At 42.5% G+C, this 8850-nt stretch overlaps 1 long non-coding RNA gene across 1 annotated transcript; it reads left to right on the plus strand.

The window, feature by feature from the left end:
• Positions 1-706: 706 nt before the first annotated feature.
• Positions 707-7424, plus strand: LOC121831131 (uncharacterized). The gene is made up of 4 exons (XR_013052573.1): positions 707-824; positions 1941-2023; positions 4047-4146; positions 4509-7424. It is a non-coding gene; the product is annotated as an uncharacterized LOC121831131 (long non-coding RNA).
• The last annotated feature ends 1426 nt before the right edge of the window (positions 7425-8850 follow it).

An 8850-nucleotide genomic window follows, 5' to 3' on the forward strand; every position in this document is an offset into this window, starting at 1 on the left:
AGGAGTGAAGAGACATTGGGTCTTATATGAGTAGAGGCAGGACCTGTGGGCCTGAGGGAGTGGTGCCAGGAGGCTAGGCCGAGGGAGGAGAGAGGATGGATCCCACTGGAAAGCCAGCAGGCATCGATTGAGAGCCCCTGCACATCCAGTTGAACAACTTTTATTCCTTGAGCAAAACAAACAAACAAACAAACAAACAAAAAACATTGGCCTTCCTGCCTTTCCTTCCTCCTCTCCCTCCCTCCATCCTTCCCTCCCTCCCTCCCTCCTTCCCTCCTAACTTCCTTCCTTTCTTCCCTTTTCCTCTTCCTTTCAAGAAGATAATTGGCTGGTGTGCTGAGATTAATCTGATGAAAGTGGGGAGGCGAAGCTGGCAAAAACAAAACAAAACAAAACAAAACAAAACAAAACAAAACAAAACAAAACAAAACAAAAAAAAACCCTCTCGAGTTTTGGTTTCTGGAGAAACCCAGAGACGGAGACAAACCGACTTCTTCCCCAGGGTTGTGGTGAGGACGAAGGAGCAATGATGGCTGTCATTACTCATCTAGGGCCTGTGTTGCAGGAAGCTATACAGGAGATTTGGGGCTTTCCTCTTCCTGTGGTGAAATCTCCGCGCCCTGCCGGAGCTCAGATCTGGGGAGAAGGCGAGTCCCTGTAAAAGAGAGAGCGAGAAGAGCGCATGCGCCACAGGACGGTTGCCATCGTCTAAGGGAAGGGTGTAGAAGGTTGTTGTCAGCCACCGGAACGGAGCAGTTCCTGTTAAGATGGAGACTGGGGACAATTGCTTGAGAAAGACCTGGGACGGTAAAGATAACCCCGAGGTAGCTCTTTATCCTTGGCAGCAACAGACAGTTTGAGGAGAGCAAACCCAGCAGGGCCGTCCGTTCCTGAGTTGGTTTGCGGTGGCGCAAGGGAGCCGCATGGTCGCAGTCAGTGCTGCATGCTAGAACCGAGGACCCTGGTGAAGACCACACGCAAAAGGATTCCAGTGTTTCTAATGTTACAATCAGGGGCAGAAATTTCTGAGGCAGGAAAATAGAAAGCAAGGTCCAGAAGACCTTGCGCCAGGCCTTACTAAATTAACACACGGGAAAAAAAAATTGATGAAGAATGCTCAAACGTCTCTGTAAAATCCAGCCACCGGTGCATGTAGTCACTCCAGTGTCCTAGATTAGCCCGTGGCTCATCCTAATGCTAAAATGACCATGGGTGACAGTTTAAGATGGCCCCCTTGAAGCTGCTCTCCTCTCTGGTCATCAGGCTTCCTCCCTTGGAAATGGGCACTTTCTTAATACAGTCTCTGACTTAGCTTGTTGCTATCCACATAACTTCATTAAATTCTTTGTTCTGGAGTCCTCCTGAGGTACTCACCAAACCAAATATCTACTGTATCATCATGACATTGATTGAGATGAAGAAAAAGAGAATAAAGAGAAAAGATAAGGGATAGACATTTTGAAAAGCATCCTTTGTGCTTTTTTTTTTTTTTGAGGTCTTTTGTGCTTTATTTTTATTTTTTTTTGAGGGATAGCTTTGTTTTTTGTTTTTCTATCAAAGGTAATTAGCCCAACAAGGGCCCATAGTCTCTGAACCTCCCCCTTACCCTTTGCCCTGATTAGCCAACCACTTCGGATTGTAAAGTCGTTTCCACCAATGGGTTGAGACACAGTCACCGCCTATATCAAGTATAAAACACAGATGCTGTCTTGACTGAGCATGTTCACTAGCCCAATCTGGGTTCTGCACACACCCCTCTTCCAAAAAGAAATTACCTTGCCAAGTTACTTTCACTATGTTCATGTGTTCCTTTGTGTGACACTGAGGTTATTATTTTCCATCCTATTGAGGTATAAAATGTTATTTCTTTCATAGTCTATTTCAAGAATTGAGGGGAAGAAGAAAGCTGACATGTGTTTTTTTTTTTGTTGTTTTTTTAGGAAAGGTCCAGATTATAGAAGGAATGCAGTCATCCCTTGGTGTCTGTGAGGCTAAGATCTCCCTCTGATCAACACGTCCTCAGGTCCTTGGGGAAGCTGGTCTAATACTTGCATATGTTCTAAGTACATGCTGCCGTATGCTTTGCCTCCTCTCTAGATGACTGATAGTGCTGAATACAATGTAAATGCTGGGTGAAAGACCTTGCCCGGTATTGCTTAAGCAACGATGATAAGAAAACAGTATGTAAAAAATGGAATGTATCTATTTTGTAACCTTATAGACCCATTTTTAAAAATTAATGTAATTCCCTACACAGTTAACTGTGATGGTCCACTGTGAAGTCCACGGTGGTGTGTGCAGTCAGGATGACATCACAGAGGAGCAATTACACCAAGGCCCTCTATAAACATTCAGGAGTATTTCCTTACAATTTATTCCCATATCAACGGGAATCACACACCTTAAACGTTTTCCTATTGCTTCTGTTGTTGCTGTTGTTGTGTTCACTTAGAAATGGTCTGGTCTGTCCATGATGGCTTTCTCTCCTTGTAGGGATTCTAAGGAAGCATCCTGATGCATGGTAGCTGTGTTCACAAGCACCTTCACCCTGGGAGGTCAGACATAAGGTCAAGGGGCACTGTCATTTTATAAGGACTTGAGGAGCTAGCACTCTCCAAGAGAGCAGCTCTTCCATCTCTGGGGCTAGGTTATTGCTCACTCATTCTAAGGAACTATAACCATCATATAAAATATTTAAACCTCAATTAACAAGGACAGCTGTCAACAGTTCAAGTGCTATTTACATCCAGTCACAGTCAATCAGCGATGTCTTTCTAGAAACAAACAACCGCATCCCCCGCACATTGCACACTGATGAGAAAGGATTTTTTTCCTGCCTGACTGGAACACTCCACCATTCCTACATATTCATAATAAACACTTGATTTCACGAGATAAGTTCAAAGACTGTTTATAAAAATGTGAGATTTTATTTTTTTACAAAGTGCTAATTTTATTTACTTTGTTGTAAAAAAGATCCCTTAAGCTTGAATTGGAGAGATTGCTCAGTGGTTAGGAACACTTGCTGTTCTTGCAGAGAACCTGAGCTCAGGTCCCAGCACCGAGTGGCTCATCACCACCTGTAACTCCAGTTCCAGGGACTCCAGTGTCCCCTTCTGACCTCTGAGGTTACTGCATGCACATACTGCTCGTACAGACATGTGGCCACACATGCATGCACATGGATACAAATAAAAATTTAAAAACAGTTTCTGAAAGTCTTGCAAGCTGAATGGACTATTCCAGGAAGGAAAACTAGTGAATGACTGTTAAGGCTTACACATCTAGGTTGTCTGCCGAGGTGTAATTCATCAGTCTCTCATTTATCTATCAGAATGGTTTTCCATAGTTTTCTCACCAGGAAACAGAAAAAGGTGAGATCGCAGCTTTGCTGGCTTTGGACTATAAGACATACAGCCAAAGGGGGTGTGGAGAGACTGGATTCCCTTGGATGTGTCTCACCTGCCCAGGAGCACAGCGAATCACTCAGCCAGCCCGAGCAGTTCCAAGTTATTTATCTTTAGTAGCTGCAGCAAAAATTGTCCAGACAGTACCCATGGCTGACTGGTCAAAAGAAGAGCAGAGAAAATCATATTCAAAATGATTGCCCACCTCCGGGCCACTCCATGCTCTCCTACCGGTTTGAGTCCTTTCGAGCTCCTGTACAGAGGGCCCTTCCTCCTCAGTCACCACCTCCCAGCCCAAATGACCCCACTGGCCGGCAGGCCGGGTACCTCCCCTCCTCTCCCTTCCTCCTCAATCACCACCTCCCAGCCCGGGTACATCCCCTACCTCTCCCTTCTGAGGTCCCTTCTCCGTTCATACTGTGATCCTCCCCACCCCCTCAGCTGCCAAACTCCTGGGACATCCATGCTGGCACCATCTCTCCAGGATCAAGCGGGCACCTATTCAGGATACATGGTCTGTCCAGCAGCTGGGACTCTCCACCCTCCAGTTTTCCGAGATGTCCCAATAAAGGCCTGTCTGCTCTTCTGCTCTGTACAGTACAACTAGGGCAGATGTTAATGATCTATTTTTTTCCCTAGAAACTTGCCTTCTTTGCTTCCTCAAGAAACAGACGCCTGAGGTCTTGAGGATGACAATTAACTGGACTGGATGCTCCTCCACTCACACCTTTTGATGAATGTGAGCTCACCAATTCCCAGCTCCTCTTCCTTACATCACAAGTGCCCACAGGAAGTAGTCAGACTTGAACCCGTGTCCCTATACCCAAAGAGTCTGGAATGTTTGGGTGGAAGCTCCACCTCAACCCCTGGCACCCTGGCATCCCTATACCCAAAGAGTTTGGAATGTTTGGAAGGAGTCTGGTGGAAGATCCACCTCCTTACCTCCCCATCTCTTCCCCTAAACCTGCTACTTCAAAGCCCACCAAACACAGCTCCTCCCTGAGAAAGGCTTAAGACCACTCCCACAGGGGATATATAAGTGCCATCCCTGAAAACAGACACGTGGTTCTTCTGGTCTCTGTCCCTGTCTTCTCTCTGCAGGCCGGGGAATTGCCTAGGAGCACTTTACCCATTCAACCTGGGCTTCCCAATTTGGTCTGATTGGGTTTGCTGCGTCCTTCAAGGAGGCCTAAGACTTATCATACAGATAACAACTTTCCGCTACCACCACCGGATGTTCACCATCATCATGGTTTCTTTATGTCCTGTTCACATTTACAAACAATCCAATCACTGCAACTCCTGTGGTCTAGTAACTCAGTGTGAGAATGCCACGTGTTTTCTGCCCCCTGAGGATATGTGGTCAACCATGACTGACTCAGTCTACTCCACCCATTGGAGAGTGTGTTCTTTTTCAGTTCCCCAAATGTAAAGGTTACATGCCACCTAACTTGGGAAAAAAAAAATGGTTAAGGCTGCCCTTACCAATATGGTAGCCACTAGTCACATTTCATTAGAATTATCTTTTTTTTTTTTTTCCAGTGCTGGGCACTGAACTCAGGACACTGTGAGTGCTGGAACTAAATTTAAATGAATTGAAATGAAATACAACTTAAAATTTAATTCTTCAGCCACATAAAGCGTATTTCAAATGCTTGCTGTTCACACTTACTTAGTGGCTACAATGTTGGACATGGCAGAGATAGGACAGATGTATTGGTGTAAGTGAGTGTGTGTGTGTGTGTGTGTGTGTGTGTGTGTGTGTGTGATGTTTGCATGCATCACCACAGAAAGCAGCATATTACGCTGTCAACATATTTGTGCTGTGAACATCTGATCAAACATCTGTAGAGGGATCTCATAGCCTTCAAAATATTATAAAATTAAGATCATCTTTCTTGTATTTATTCACCTATAAAACCATTCAATTAAAATTTTCAGAGTAATTATTTTCTAAAAAGTTATTAATGTATTTGATCTATTTGTAGTAATATAAACATTTTAAAGCCTTTTGATAGTGACTAGCTGAACATTAAAATAATGTAGGCATAATATATTAGATTCACTTCAGAATTTCTGCCCCAGTTTTCTGTGATGAGTATAATAACTACTACATACCTGGTGGTTAAAATAACCGAAAGTATTTTCTCATAGCAGAGGCCCATGGTACAGAGTTCCTGGAGGGAGTCTGCACCTCACATAGTCTAGCTTTGAAAGGCTCTGTGCTGACCCTCTGCCTCCTTTCTTCACACAGACTTTTCTTCAGCAGCCTGCATGTCTCTTAGAAGGGCTGGAGAGATGGTTTTTAAGAGCACTTGTGACTCTTCCAGAGGAACCAAGTTCATTTCCCAGGGACTCAGGTTCAGCTCCCATCACCCACATCGGACAGCTCACTACTACCTGTAACTCGAGTACCAAGGAATATCACTCCCTCTTCTAACCTCCTGAGTCAGCTACATGCATGTGGTGAACCACACATACATTCAATTCCCAAATTAATAAGATTATTGTCAAAAAGGAAGATGTTACAAAAGATAGTGATGAAATCCAGAGGATCATAAGGTCATACATCAAAAACCTATATCCTTAATAATAAAATCTAAACTAAAGGATGGATTTCTAAATATCTATGACCTACCAAAGCTAAACCAAAAAGATATAGATCCACAGACAGCTATGAGATTGACACAGAAAAAACAACAAACAAAAACAACCATCAAGAACCTCCAGACTGAAAAAGCCCAGGTCCAGATGAGTTCGCTGTTGAGTTCTACCTGACCTGATACTCATAAAATTAGTCCATAAAATAAAAGAGGAAGGAATGCTTCCATCATCCCAATGCCCAAGCCAACTAAAATACAACAAAAAAACCCCTACAGAGCAATCTCCTTGATGAACATAAATGTCAAAGTTCTCAATAGACTATTAGCAAACTAAATTCTAGAGCACATCCAAAAGATCATCCACCACAACCAAGTTGACTTCATTCCAGAGATATAAGGATGGTTCAAACATGCAAATCAATGAATGTAATCCACCATGTAAATGAACTCAAGGACAGAAATCACATTATCATCTCAACAGATGCAAAAGGTGTGTGTGGGGGGGGGTGTGCAACACAATCTAATATCCTTTCATGATAAAAGCCTTAGTGAGATAGTGATAGATGGAACATGTGTCAATACAATGAAGACTGTATACAACAAGGCTGTAGGTAACACCATGATAAATGGGGAAAAATCTCCACTAAAATCAAAAACAGGACAAGGAAGTCCACTCTTCCATTCCTATTCAATATATTGCTTGACGTTTTAGCTAGAATAACAAAATAGGAAAGTAAAATAAAAAGGGATGCAAAGAGGAAAGGAAGATGAAAAAATACCTTTATTTGCCAATGATATGATTCTATAGGTAAGTAACCCTAAAGACTCTACCTGAAAACTCTCACAGCTGATAAACACCTTCAACAAAGTGGCAGGATACAGAATTAACATTCAAAACTCAATAGACTGTGTAAACCAATGGCAAGCATACAGAGAAAGAAATGAGGAAAATAATCCGAGCTGCAATAGATGTGCATGTGTGCTCATCAGGGCCCCGAGACTCCTGAGTTCGATCTGTCCTGAAAACTTCCTCCTTGAGGACTAGCTTCCATGGTACCTGAAGGCACCATGCAAGCTTCCAAAGGAGGGAAGCCTCCAACAGTCCCATGTAGTATGAACTACAGCAACCACTAGCCTGGCACAATAACCTCAGGGGTTCAGTAGTGGCAGGTATACCTCGGTGGTAATCAACATCCCCCTGATTTGAGTTAAGATCCATTCAACCAAAGGAAAATCATGCCTGGTATTGGAAATCCAGCCAACCACCCAAGGCTAGTCAAGTCATGGACCTTGAAGGACAACTTAAAACCACCACTTTACTAAACCAAAAGAATCCTTAGCTACACTCTAAGTATTTGTCCTTATACCCACAGATAAGTGTCATCTTCACTCCTCATTGAGGACACTTCTCTCTGAAACAGATGGCGACCATTCCAGAAAGCTACAGCCAATGAAGACTCAAAGTTGTGGCGCTCAGTCCCAACTGTTATATCTACAATGCAATGCCTGCACTTAAGGCTCACAGGTCATTGTGAACAGAATCTCTGTTGTAGGTTAGAATCCTTTGAGAATATGTCTAAGAATGGTACAGCTAGAGCATATGGAAGTCCTATTCTTAGCTTTGCATTTTTCTCAATCTTTTGAGATTATAATATATCATTTCCCCCTTCCCCTTTCCTCCCTCCAAAACTTCCAATGGATATCCCTCCTTGCACTCTTTCAAATTCATGACCTCTCTTTCTTTAATTGCTATTGCACACACACACACACACACACACACACACACACACACACACACACACACACATGTATGTATTCCTAAATATGTAACTATAACCTGCTCAATCATATAATTTTACTTGTATGTATGTGTCTCCAGGGCAACAGTGATACCTGCACATTCATGTACATTGCAGCTCTAGACATAATAGAGGTAGGAAATGGAATCAGCCTACATCTTGTCCACAAACTGATGAATGAATATTGAAAATGTGGTCCATATGTAGTGTAGAATTCTACTTCATTGTTAAAGAGTGAGACTGAGATTTTCAGGAAAATGGATGGTACTGGGAAGTATTTTACTGAGTGAGGCAACTCAGACCCAGAAAGACAAACACCATATGTTCTCTCTCATATATATATTCCAGCTTTGAATTTTTAGATTCCTGTATTTAATTTGAGGGAGGGTCTGTAGAAGCCAGGAGCCAATAAAGAAGCCTTATAAATTGGAGATAGTAAAGGAGTAGCACGGATCCTATGAATGAAATCTTAGACAGGGTTGAGGTGGGGAAATGCAGAAGGGGGGGAGGGAAATGCCTAACAAAAATTAATTATGTATTTTAAAAGTCATATAGAAACCAAAATACATATTTTTTTAAATTATGCTTAAAATAAAATAAAAAAAGTTTGAAAGGGAGGTACCACTCATGAACGGAGAAAGCTGCTCTTCCAAATCATGGGCTTTGAAACAAGAAACCAGTTAGTTCTGGGGAGATATCTCCCTAAGAGTTGCTGGCCAGAAAGTTCTCAGAAGTCTCCACAGTATACAGGCTTTTGCCATTGCTTTTGGTTGCACACCAGAACTAGATGATAAGACTCTGTCTGGAGACATCACACATTTTGGTTACAGGACATAGGAAAGTCAAGAATGGAACTGAGCTGGAAAATTCCTCCTTTCTGGTTAGTATTCATAGTGCCTGGAGGCCATGCACCTTCCCCAAAATTTCATGGTTTCATTCTTTCTTTATTAACTGAATAGAATCTCACCATTTTATGTAACATATTTTCAATGTCTATTTAATTGATAGACATATATGCTAGTGGGTGAGAAAAATTCATCA

This window comes from Peromyscus maniculatus, chromosome 7, assembly GCF_049852395.1.
Source record: "Peromyscus maniculatus bairdii isolate BWxNUB_F1_BW_parent chromosome 7, HU_Pman_BW_mat_3.1, whole genome shotgun sequence".
NCBI lineage: Eukaryota > Metazoa > Chordata > Mammalia > Rodentia > Cricetidae > Peromyscus > Peromyscus maniculatus.